The 12,172-nt window shown below is 31.0% G+C and overlaps 1 long non-coding RNA gene across 1 annotated transcript; it reads left to right on the forward strand.

Moving 5' to 3' along the window:
• Positions 1-1,087: 1,087 nt before the first annotated feature.
• LOC125008263 lies at positions 1,088-5,714 on the forward strand. The gene is made up of 4 exons (XR_007112865.1): positions 1,088-1,589; positions 1,667-1,840; positions 4,402-4,722; positions 5,357-5,714. It is a non-coding gene; the product is annotated as an uncharacterized LOC125008263 (long non-coding RNA).
• The last annotated feature ends 6,458 nt before the right edge of the window (positions 5,715-12,172 follow it).

Below are 12,172 nucleotides of genomic sequence, written 5' to 3' on the forward strand. Positions count from 1 at the left end.
ACTCTCCAAAGCTGAAATTTTGAAGGGTGGCAAAGAGGAAAGCCCAGTTAACTTTATCATAGGCTTTCTCAGCGTCCAGTGATAAAACAATGGCTTCTGTATTTCTACGCTGGGACATGCTGATCAGGTTAAGGAGCCGTCTAACGTTATTTGTAGATTGTCGGCCTATGATGAAACCTGTTTGGTCATTGAGAATTATTGATGAAATTACTTTCTCTAGTCTAGATGCTAGTGCTTTGGAAATAATTTTGATATCTGTATTAATCAATGACAGAGGGCGATAGCTGGAAGGGAGTGTTGGGTCTTTATCTGGTTTTAAAAGTAATTTAATTGCAGCAGTATTCATTTGGGATCTTATGCAACCTGTGTTTTTGATTTCTGTAAGTCCTTAGGAACAAGGGGGCCAGATCTGATTATTCCCTTTTTTTATCACAGTGTTGGTGTTAGCATCCTACTCTAATTAGCCAACAGCTAAATTATTAGCAGGTTTAAGTATAAATATATTGAGAAGTCACTAATAATGGTTTCTCAGTCAATAAATAAATCAATAAAGGTTGTCACTTGATTTCAGGCTCCCGATTTCCTCAATAGAAAATAAAAACATTCGAATTAAAAATCAGGAACTCGATTTGTCCCCTTTAGTGCTAATCACTCTTTATTTATTTTATCTTATTTATTTTTCACTTAAATCCTGGAATCTGCAGTGTTGCAATTCACTGATTCACTTTTTTTTGAGGAAAATCATACATTATGCAGTCATTTAACACAAATGAAGATCAGTACAGAATAGAATGAAATATAATGAAATTCTTTGTCTTGACAAATTTCTATTGCAAGCTCTGTAACTAGGATTATTACTGTCTTAAATATCACTTTTATGCAAACATACACACACGCATATATGACCATAAATATTATTTTCTCTTTTTCATTTGTTTTGTTTTGTCTGTCCATGTCGCAGCACCGTCACTGTTTTGTCATTGTCACTGTCTCATTGCACAATAAAGACAAAAGAAATATACTTATACATATGTCAGAAGTAAATACGATCAATACCAGATAAATTGTGCAATGAAGTGTTTTTTTATTGAAAGCATCGAGAGTTAGCAGAGTTGGTCATTTCTAACAATGCACTCGTCACTTTTAACACTGCTGAATTAAAGCTTGAAAAAGACAAATCAGTTCAAACTTGACACGTTTCAATGATTCGTTGATATACCTTGAGGAGGTTGTCATTGCTGTGCAGCCAGTAACTCCCTTTATACATCTGACTGTAAACTCTACCCATAGAAAACTGAACTGTAACTTTCTCAGTGAGGTGGAGAAGTCCACTAATTATGTTATTTATACTCGACCTGCAGGTTGGGACTTATTAGGTGAGTCGACATGAATATTTCATCTTTCACCTACAGAACTAGTCACCGCAGAGGTCGCTCACTTTCCTTTTCACACTGACAGGTGAAAGAGAAAAAGTCCAGACGGTGTGCATCGGGAAGGAATTTAGTCTGCCAGTGGACTCCACATCGAGGATTGTGACTTTCACGCCAAGCCCCGATGGGCCGAGACGTGTCCTGCTGGATAAGACCACTGTGAGTGGAAGCGTGTCCATGCTTGTTGTTGTGTTTGGATGTTGCGCTGCCTAAACCTGTTAACTGTTCGTCTGCAGGTGAAGGATCCACGGTTCAAGTGGACCAGAGATAAATCGTTGGTCCTAAAAGAAGTGACTCACAGTGATCAGGGGCTTTATGTCAGTGGCAGTAAAGGCCTCAGCAAAGCATCACAAATGAGGACACTCACTGGAGCAACGACTGCCTGAAGTCACGTTTCCTCCAGTTTGAATGTGAGTATTGTCTGATTCAGGGGTTCTCAAAGTTCTGCAAGCTGGGCCTCCCTAAAGGTGGTTGGAAAGACATGTAGAGGCAGCAGCAGCAGCGATCAAATGTAAACATCAGTATTAAGTGTAATAAACTTCATCACCAGAGTCTCTCTCATTAAGATACCTGTCTGACCAAAACAGCCCCTTTCATCCACACAGACACACCTGTGTTCACCAAGCAACAGGTTTCACAGCAGTTCATTACACCACACCACTGTTTAACGGAGATCTGCTGATGAACTTTTTACAGTTAATACTGATGTTTACATCAGATCGCTGCTCTGTGTGTGTGTGCGTACTGACTGATTGCCAGCGGTCGGTGGAAGCAGGACACTTGTCCTGCTTGCTTGGTCGTTTGAGTGGCTGGGGCACAATAGTAGGCGCTCTGTGTGAAACAGTGCACTGTTGAGACAGCTTCCGTATGAGTGGAATGCTGATTGAAAGATAAAATCTTCCATTTATTCCTTTACTAAAATATGTTGGATTCATGCTAATATGTATTTAAATGAATTTAAATTTGTGGCAGAAAATTAAAATAATATATATATATGTAAAATTCTAATCAACCAAAGATTTTGCGAACCCCCCTGCAGTACCTCCGCAAATCCCCTAGGGGTTGCATACTCTGTGTTGAAGACCTATGGTGTACAGTATGTAATGTGTATGGCCACTAAATGTAACCACAGGAAGAACTGAAACATGGGTCTATATTATGATTTATTTTAAGGTTTATTCAAATTAACATCCTTTTCTTTTGAAGCCAAATGACTCCACACACAATGCTGATTGAGTTTTTAGTCCAGCTCTAAATGAAGAATCCTTCGCTCTCTTTCGTCATGTCAGAAGGTTCAGATGATGTCTGTAAAAGGAAAGTCAAGTTATTACCACTGAATTTCCTGCTCTCAGCACACAAAACCATTATGATAGTGCTATTTCTTACAGACCTCTGCGGCTAACACAGCACACTGGAGAGTAAGGGACACTTGTAGTGTGATAATTAGATAAACTTTCTAAAGCTGCAGACTGACTCAACAGAGGCTGAACTGAGAGGAGACATGAAAGTTGTGTTTGGACTGTTGTTGACGCTACTTGGAGTCTCTCATGGTGAGATGTTTTTTTCTATCTTTACTTTTTTGTTCTTTTTTTCTCTACTGAAAACCAGCACTGGTTGTTTTTGTCTTTGATAAATTCAGATTCTGTTAAATACATCCACAAATATATATATTTTCACATAGTCACAAGATCGATTATTTGTGTTTGTCAGTCAGCTGTGAACAGTGTTCCTCACAATACTGTGTTTCTTCAATGTAAATATTTAATTGCGAGTACTGGAATATGGATGTGTCTTTGGGTTGTTAATAATTTAAATCAAATGTTTCATAATTTTGATTGTGTTGCATGAGACCAACTTCCTGTCTGCATACTGTCATTGGTTCTGTTGTGGATAGGCCACAGGACTGTAAGGACTGCAGTTGAGTTTATTCCTTTGCCCATGTGCAGTCATGAAGATTTCCTTTCCTGACCTGTGTCAGTAATGGGTCAGCCTTAGGTCCAACTGTGGGACCTCTATCCATGGTTCAACATTGTACATTTCATGACTGCTGAAGATGAACTTGACTTTGAATAAAACATCTTGGCTCCTATTAGCAGGTCAGAGGTTTCCCTCTACTGGTTCATAAATGCTGTGCTGTTGACTTCATGTTGACACGAGTTAAAAACATTTTCATGTGGCTGTCCAGAAATGGAAAAAGGAAAAAACAAATAAAAAGAACAAAGAAAGAGAAGAGAAGATCATTTTAAAGAGTTGAAATGATTATATATTTCCAGTTGACAGCTTTCCATTGTGATAGAAATGGAGACTTTATATCTGTTTCCTCATGATAAAAAATATTCAGTCTACATGTTGACAATCAAAAGATCCAGTTTAATGGTCGACTATAACTTTGTTGAATGGATGAATGTTTTTCTTAGTATCTGTCTTGTCAACCGTGTTGTTAGTGGTGTCAGGTTGTTTGGATGTTTAAAATACTGTGAGGTTTCTTTTTTTGTTTAGTTAAGTTATGTTCACTTCCTTGTTGTTGCCCCCTTGTGTTCAGTGTTTGTAAAACCTCTTCTTGTGAAGATGATCAGTAAAAGGAGACTGTTCAGTGTAGGATGTATGCTGATGTCTTAGAAATGATTCTACGTTATTAATCATTTTATTCACATTTATTCATAAAATGAACCAACAGATAATTTGGTGGGTTTAACTCAGTTTGACACACACAGGCCTGTAATTACTGGTTGAATTCAACTAATGTAAAAACTCTGTTTAACAGATTAATGTTGTTAAATGAATCACAGCAGTTTTCCAGCCACTGACCTGTGAAATGCTCAGCAGCAGAAATACATGTTTGATTGACTGTTTAGTCTGAGACAGAAAAACCCACTAAGTCTGTTTTAGGTCAATGCATGTGACTGAAATATTGCAACAATTATGCTTCATAGTGGTAGAAATGAAATACTCTCAATGTTTTAATTCACAGGTGGAGAAACTTACTGTGATGGCAGACAGAGTGGAGCTCAGTGTTGTGGAGCTTTGGGAGGAACTGTGGTCATCAGACTGATGGACAACGCCTTAGAAACATATAGATGTTATGTGAAAAAGGGAACATCAGTAATATTAACATGGAAAAACAAAATTATTGTAACTAATGTGATAAAAGACAGATCTGTCTTTAATCTCAGTGATGGAACATTTAGGATCAATGAACTGAGCAGGAATGACAGTGGTCAATATGATCTGATAATCTTTGACTCAAATGGATCAAAATTACCAGAACAGACTCTACAGTTGTTTATTGAAGGTAAAATACTTTTTTTTCTACTCCTGGGAAATTAAGTCATATTGACAGATCAAAATCTCAAATTGTATATATTTGTGTACAAACAAAGATATCTTACATCCACTTACCAGTTTTTAGGTTCACTAGTGAAAACAAATATAACAGTCCTGAACTGAATCCTCCTTCATTACTGTTACAGTCAGAGTCTAAATAATATACTTTATATTCTGCATGTTTCTGTATTTATTTATTAAGAGATAATTATCTTGTTATCAAAAGTCATGTGTGTGTGTTTCTCTCAGCTCCGGTGTCCTCTGTCCATCTGGTCTCTGAGTGTCTGTCCCATGGAGACAAGTGGGTGTCCTGCTCCTCTGGTGGAGGGGACAGTCCTCAGTACAGCTGGACTCTGGATGGACACTCAGTGACAGATTCTGAGCTCCTCTCTGGAAATAACGAGACTAACGTCATCACTCTGAAACAAGACGTCTCAGGACATCTGGTCTGTTCAGTCAGGAATCACATCAGTAATGTCTCCAGAGGAGAGAGGATCTCTGCCTGTGGTGAGTGACAACATGATGAGAAATAACTTGGTAATCATGTTGGTGTCTCCTGTCACAGCTTCACCCTGACATGTGACGTTTGTGTCTCTGAACAGGTCACATGTCCATCATATGTGCGTTGAAAGCAGCTGTGATAATTCTCTTGTTAATTGGGATTCTCGTCTGTTTTGCCTGGAAGAAAAAGAGACAAGGAAAAGCTGAAGGCTCAGCTGTCCCACAAACACTGGAACCTCCAGAAAAGACTGTCATGATGGTTGAAATGAGAGGTTCTGCACCTTAAAACAACAACTAGCGACACATTTCATCCGCGCTAGGTTCCTTATTTTACCCGTTTTTGTCTCTGAAGAACTTTCAAATGTACTGGCTTTACATGAAGCACGGCAGCAGAAAAATGTGTCTTATGATAAAAAGCACGTCCTTCATTAGTGGATCACTGGTACCAAAATGACCCAATATTCAATCTTTCTCTGTATTTTTATGGAACTAATCAATTTTCAGTTTTTAATGGCTGTTTCAGGATTTGTTTAGTATTTTATCTGTGACTGTACTAAAAAAATTGCACTTGAAGATCCAAGAGTGATTCTTAATAAAAATATTACACAAATGCATGTGTCTGAAAACTTTTTTCCACAGCTGTATTTTATTGAACCACCTGTGATTTAATTTGACAAAGAACATACAAACAATCCTTTAAATGTTTAACCCAGTTCAGCGTCGTATCATTTCATCCCATATTCTATTAAGTATTGGGTTTAATCTTGGCGCAAAGCCCGTCACGAACGCCTATAAAACGTAGCTCAGTGCTTTTATACGCAGGAGCTGGGCAAAACAAGCAAACACGTGACGCACTTTGCGTAGTGGCCGCCGAGAATACAGACTCTCTGCAGAGGACGTCGGTGTGCGTCCTCCTCGTCCACATAAACATTGAGAAATATCCAGCGGTGGCCTCGGGTTTCCTGCAGGTGAGCTCAGACTGGATGCTGCACAGACTGTGCGATGGATTGTTGGTTATCAATGAAAGGCGCTTTACATCCCTGTAAATGCTGTCCCGAGTCTGAGGAGCGCGCTGGACACCTGAGTGGACATGGCTTCAAACAGCAGACATGACATGGTTAGATAGTGCCGCTGATGCTGTTTCGGGCGTGAACTGGATTTGCCTCTGCACATGCATGACCACATTTCGTCGTTGGCCTCTCTCTTTCGTAGCGTCCTGATTGACCCGTGTCCCGCCCGGACTCTGGTTTTCAGAGGAGGGTGGGGATGAATGTTTACAGTCCAAACTGCTGTCTTTTACAGGAGACGATGTCCTTCTACCTCCTCCTCACTGCACTCGTAACCCTTCCTCTGGCTTTGGGCAAGTTCCTGATTAATAAGAAATTAGTTTGCATTGTTAACACATGCCTCAATTAATTGTTCACTTTTTTTTTATCACATAGTGTTGGTGTTAGCATCCTACTCTAATTAGCCAACAGCTAAATTATTAGCAGGTTTAAGTCCCTCAATAGAAAATAAAAACATTTGAAATAAAAACCAGGAACTCGATTTGTCCCCTTCAGTGCTATTCACTGTTTATTTATTTTATCTTATTTGTTTTTCACTTAAATCTTTGAATCTGGAGTGTTGCAAAAATCATACATTACACAGTCATTTAACACAAATGAAGATCAGAACAGAATAGAATGAAATATAATGAAATTCTTTGTCTTGACAAATTTCCATTGCAAGCTCTGTAACTAGGATTATTACTGTCTTAAATATCACTTTTATTATCACCATCTGTGCAACAATGCAACTAATACGCGTGCAAACATACACACACGCATATATGACCATAAATATTATTTCCTCTTTTTTCATTAGTTTTTTTTGTCTGTCCATGTCGCAGCACCCTCACTGTTTTGTCATTGTCACTGTCTCATTGCACAATAAAGAAAAGAGAAATATACTAACCGAGTCATAGTAAATCCGATCAATACCCAACAAATTGGTGCAATGAAGTGTTTTATATTTGAAAGTATCGATAGATATCAGAGTTTGGTCATTTCTTCTAACAATAGCACTCGTCACATTTAAAACACTGCAGATTTAAAGCTTGAAAAAACAAAACAGTTCAAACTTGACACTTCAGTGATTCGTTGATATACCTTGAAAGTTGTCATTGCTGTGCAGCCAGTACTCCCTTTATATACATCTGACCTGTAAACCTACCCATAGAATACTGAACTGTCAACTTTCTCAAGTGAGGGTGGAGAAGTCCCACTAACTATGTATAATTTACTCCGAGACCTGCAGTTTGGACTTATTAGGTGAGTCGACATGAATATTCATCTTATCAACCTACAGAACTAGATCACCGCAGAGGCTCGCTCACTTACCCTTTAACACTACACTGACAGGTGAAAGAAAAAAGTCCAGACGGTGTGCATCGGGAAGGAATTTAGTCTGCCAGTGACTCCACGTTGATGATTGTGACTTTCACACGCCAAGCCCCGATGGGCCAGACATGCCTGCTGGATAAGACCACTGTGAGTGGAAGCTTGTCCAGGCTTTGTTGTTGTTGTTTTGATGTTGCGCTGCCAAAACCTGTTTAACTGTTCCCTGAGTGAGGATCCACGGTTCAAGTGGACCAGAGATAAAACGTTGGTCCTGAAAGAAGTGGACTCACAGTGATCAGGGGCTTTATTCCAGTGGCAGTAAATGCCCAGCCAAAAGCATCACAAACGAGGACACTCAACTGAAGCAATGACTGCCTGAATCACATTTCCCTCCATTGAATGTGAGTATCGTCCTGATTCAGGGTTTCTCTAAGGGGTTTCTTGCAAGCTGGGCCTCCCTAAAGGTGTTTGGAAAGACATGTAGAGCGAGGCAGCAGCAGCAGCGATCAAATGTAAAACATCGTATTAAGTGTAATAAACTTCATCACCCAATCTCCTCATTAACACCCTGGGTCTGACCAAAACAGCCCCTCTCATCCACACAGACACACCTGAGTTCACCAAGCAACAGTTTCTCACAGCAGCTCATTACAACCCCACCTACTTGTTTAAACGGAGATCTCTGATGAAGTTTTTACAGTTAAATACTGAATGTTTACAACAGATCGCTGCTCTGTGTGTGTGTGCGTGCTGACTGATTGCCAGTGGTCGGGTCGAAGCAGGACACTTGGTCCTGCTTGCTTTGGTTTCGTTTGAGTGGCTGGGGCAACAATAGTAGGTCTCTGTGAGAAACAGTGCACTTTAGAGGACAGCACCCTTATGAGTGGAATGCAGATTGAAAGATAAAATCTTTTACCCATTTATATTTCCTTTACTAAAATATGTGGACATTCAATGCTTAATATTATTTAAATGATTTAAATTTGTGGGAGAAAATTAAAATAATATCAATATAAAAAATTCTAAACAACCAAAGATTTTGCGAACCCCCTGCAGTACCAACCGCAAATCCCCTAGGGTTTGTACACTCTGTGTTGAATACCAATGTGTGTAATGAGTGTAGCCACTAAATGTAACCGCAGGAAGAACTGAAACATGTCTATATTAAGGATTTCCTGCTTCACAGCACACAAAAACATTACAATAGTGCCAGTTTTTGGACACAGGTCCTCTGTGTAACAAGCTCACGGCAGATTAAGGGGACACTTGTACTGATTATTAGATAAACTTCTAAATCAATCTGCATACTGACTCAACAGAGGCGAACGAGGAGGAGACATGAAAGTTGTTTTGGACTGTTGTTGATCTACTTTTGAGTCACTCATGATGGAGGTTTTTTCTATCTCTCGCCTGTTTTGTCTTCTTTTTCTCTACAGAAAACCAGCAGTGGTCGATTTTTTGTCTTCGATAAATTCAAGGTTCTGGTTAAATACACCACAGATATATTTTCACATAGTCACAATATCGATTAATTTGTGTTTGGTCAGTCATCTGTGAACAGTGTTGCTCACTTCACAAACTGTGTAATTCTCTTCCAAGTAAATAATTTTATTCAAGTACTGGAATATGGAATTGTCATTGGGTTGTTATAATTTAAATCCAATGTTTCATAATTTTGATTATTGTTGCACGAGACCAACTTCCTGTCTGCATCTGTCAATTGTTCTGGTTGTGGATAGGCCACAGGAACTGTAAGGCCTGCAGTTGAGTTTATTCCTTTAAAATTATTATTATTATAAAATTATTTAAATTATAAAATTAAATAAGTTAAAATATATTAAATTAAATTAAAAAAATACCTTTAAAAAAAATATATTAAAAATATTAAAAAAACAAAATATTAAAATAATTAAATAAAATAAAAAAATATAAAAAATAATAAAAAAAAATAAATTAAAAAAAAGAATTATAAATATAAAAATATAAAAAAAATTAAAGTAAATTACATAAAAATTAAATTAAAATAAAAAATAAATTATTAAAAAAATTAAATTAAAAAAGTAAAAAATAATATAATAATATAATAAATTTAATTAAAATATATAAAAATAAATATTAAAAAAAAAAAATTAAATATTATAATAAAAAATAATTAATTACTTAAATAAATGTATTAAAAACTTTAAAAAAAATAATAACAAAATAATAAAACAATAAAATAAAAAAAAAATAAAAATAAAAAAAATATAATAAAATAAAAAATATTAATTTTAAATAGACGCATTATTAATAATATTAAAAAATTAAATAATAATAAAATATAAAACTTTAAATTAAATAAAAAAATTAAAAATTATTAAAATTAAAATAAAAAAATTTAAAACTTAATAATAATATAAAATAAAAATTTAAAAAAAATTTTAAATTAATAAAATAAAATTAAATTTTTAAATAACTTTACTAATATAATAAATAAAATTATTAATTAATTAAAATAATTAATAAATTTAAAAAAAATTCTTACAATATTTAAAATTAATTAATATTTATTTTATTAAAATAAATTAAATTAAAAAACTTTAAAAAAAATAATATTATAAAAATTAAAAATTAAAATATATAAAATTTAAAAAAAAAATTAAAAAAATATTAATTATAAAAAACAAAAATATTAAAATAAAATAAATTAAAAAAAATATTAAAAAAAAAAAATAATTAAAAAAAAAAATATAAATTATATAACTTTAAAAAAAATTTTTATTATAAATTAAAAAAAAAAAATTATACTTATAATTTAAAATTTAATAATAACATAAATTATAAATAAATTTTTAAAAAATTATTTAAATTAATATAATTATTAATTAAAATTAATATCCTTTAAAAAAATTTATTAATTAAAATTAATAAAATATATATTTATTATAAAAAAATTTACATTAAAATATTATTAAAAATATATATTTATTATATTAAAAATAAATAAAATTAAATAATTTTAAATTATTATAATAATACTTAAAAAAATAAAAAAACAAATATAATTAAAATTTATTATATATATATAAAATATAAAATTAATTATATAAAATAAATTTTAAGAAAAAAAAAAATTATTATTAAAAAAAAAATTATAATAAAATAATTATACTTTAAAATAAAAAAATAATTAATATAATTAAAAAAAAAAAATAAAAAAAAACAATAAAATAAAATAAAAATATACAAAAAATTAAAATTAAAAATTTAAATAAATAAAAAATTATATATATTTAATTACAATAAATAAAAAAATAATTATAAAATTAAAAAAAAATTATAAAAAAAATATTAATATTAATTATATAATATTAAAAATAAAAAAAAACAAAAACTTTAACAAATAATTATATAAAATAATTATTAAATTTAATAAATATAATTAATTAAAAAAAAAAACCTTTCAAATATTATTAAAAAAAAAAAAAAAAAAATAAAATTAATAATAAAATTAAAAATAATTAAATTAATTTAAAAAATTAAAAATATATTAAAAAATAAATAATTAAAAATAAAAAAATAACTAAATTTATATTAATAATTAAAAAATTAAATTAATATTATTATTAAATATTATAATATTAGAAAATAATAAACATATATAAAAATAAAATAATATATTAATAAAAATAAATAAAATTTTATAATTATATAAAAATAATAAAAAAAAATATTTTAAATTATTAAAACTAAAAAATATAAATAATAAATTATTAAATATTTTAAAAAAATTTTAAATAAATTATAATTAAAATTAAAAATATAATAAATATTAATTAAAAAAAAAGAAACATTAATTAAAAAAATAACCTTTAATTAATAATATAAATAATTATTAATTAAAAAATAAATAAAAAAAATACAAAATAAATTTTAATTATTTTTATAAATAATACACAAAAAAAAAAAATAAAAATATTAATTAAATAAATATATAAATAAATTTTATAATTAAAAAAAAAAAATAATTAAATATTAATTAAAAAAAAAAAAAATTAATAATTTTATCAAAAATTAAATTTTTTATAAAAAAAGAAATTTAAACTTTAATTAAATAAATATAATAAAACAAATTAAATTAATATATTAATAAAAAAAAAATTTAGTAAAAAAAATAATTTAAATTTAAATTATTAACTTAAATTAATTTAAAAATAAATTTTATAATATAAAATAAAAAAAAATAATTAATTATTTAATAATATTAAAAATTAAATACTATTTTAAAAAATAAAAAAAATTATTAATTAAAAAATAATTAAAAAATATAATTAAAAAAAAAACTTTAATAAATAAATTAATATATAAAAAATAAAAAATTATTATATTTAAATTTAAAAAATAAAATTAAAAAAAAATATATTTAATATAATAAAATTAAAATTAAAAAAAATTATATTATATAAATTAATTAAAAATAAAAAAAAAAACTTTTATAAAAATTTTAAAAACCCATGTGCAGCATAAGATTCCTTTCCCTGGCCTGTGGTCAGTAAT

This window comes from Mugil cephalus, chromosome 5 (genome assembly GCF_022458985.1).
Source record: "Mugil cephalus isolate CIBA_MC_2020 chromosome 5, CIBA_Mcephalus_1.1, whole genome shotgun sequence".
NCBI lineage: Eukaryota > Metazoa > Chordata > Actinopteri > Mugiliformes > Mugilidae > Mugil > Mugil cephalus.